Here is a 1797-nt window from a genome sequence, read left to right as displayed (position 1 = left end):
TCCTTTAAGACTGGACTAAGTATAAATAAGCCAAAATGATCAAATTTGACATTTTTCGATAGAAAAAACATTTTTTGAAAATTTTCGATTTTTAAACATGAGAGTCATGATCATACAAATCATTGTTTTTTTGATCCAAGTAAGTCAAAATGTACATATAGAGGTCCTTTATGACTGGACTAAGAAGAAATAAGCCAAAAACGATCAAATTTGACATTTTTCGATAGAAAAAACATTTTTTGAAAATTTTCGATTTTTCAACATGAGAGTCATGACTATACAAATCATCGAAATTTTGATCCAAGTAAGTCAGAATGTTTACATAGAGGTGCTTTATGACTGGACTAAGTATAAGTAAGCCAAAAATGATGAAATTTGACATTTTTCGATAGAAAAAACTTTTTTTGAAAATTTTCGATTTTTCAACATGAGAGTCATGACTATATAAATCATTGAAATTTTGATCCAAGTAAGTCAAAATGTATTCATAGAGGTCCTTTATGACTGGACTAAGTATAAATAAGCCAAAAATGATCAAATTTGACATTTTTCGACAGAAAAAAAATTTTTGAAAATTTCCGATTTTTCAACATGAGAGTCATGACTATACAAATCATTGAAATTTTGATCCAAGTAAGTCAAAATGTATATATAGAGGTTGTTTATGACTGGACTCAGTATAAATAAGCCAAAAATGATCAAATTTGACATTTTTCGATAGAAAAAACATTTATTGAAAATTTGTGATTTTTCAACATGAGAGTCATGACTATACAAATCATTGAAATTTTGATCCAAGTAAGTCAAAATGTATACATAGAGGTCCTTTATGACTAGACTAAGTATAAATAAGCCAAAAATGATCAAATTTGCCATTTTTCGATAGAAAAAACATTTTTTGAAAATTTCCGATTTTTCAAAATGAGATTCATGACAATACAAATCATTTAAATTTTGATCCAAGTAAGTCAAAATGTATACAAAGGGTCCTCTATGACTGGACAAAGTATTAATAAGCCAAAAATGATCAAATTTGACATTTTTCGAAAGAAAAAAAATTTTTTGAAAATTTCCGATTTTTCAACATGAGAGTCATGACTATACAAATCATTGAAATTTTGATCCAAGTAAGTCAAAATGTATACATAGGGTCCTCTATGACTGGACTAAGTATAAATAAGCCAAAAATGATCAAATTTGGCATTTTTCGATAGAAAAAACATTTTTTGAAAATTGTCGATTTTTCAACATGAGAGTCATGACTATACAAATCATTGAAAATTTGATCCAAATAAGTCAAAATGTATACATAGAGGCCTTTTTTGACTGGACTAAGTAGAAATAAGCCAAAAATGATCAAATTTGACATTTTTCGATAGAAAAAACATTTTATGAAATTTTCGATTTTTCAACATGAGAGTCATGACTATACAAATCATTGAAATTTTGATACAAGTAAGTCAAAATGTATACATAGGGTCCTCTATGACTGGACTAAGTATAAATAAGCCAAAAATGATCAAATTTGACATTTTTCGATAGAAAAAACATTTTTTGAAAATTTTCGATTTTTCAACATGAGAGTCATGACTATACAAATCATTAAATTTTGATAAAAGTAAGTCAAAATGTATACAAAGAGGTCCTTTATGAATAGACTAAGTATAAATAAGCCAAAAATGATCAAATTTGACATTTTTCGATAGAAAAAACATTTTCTGAAAATTTCCGATTTTCAAATAGAATGTCATGACTATACAAATCATTGAAATTTTGATTCAAGTAAGTCACAATGTA

The sequence above is a fragment of the Chrysoperla carnea genome, unplaced genomic scaffold (assembly GCF_905475395.1).
Source record: "Chrysoperla carnea unplaced genomic scaffold, inChrCarn1.1, whole genome shotgun sequence".
In the NCBI taxonomy this organism is placed as follows: Eukaryota; Metazoa; Arthropoda; class Insecta; order Neuroptera; family Chrysopidae; genus Chrysoperla; species Chrysoperla carnea.
The sequence above is the reverse complement of the archived record's forward strand: the minus strand, read 5'-3'. Positions refer to the sequence as shown.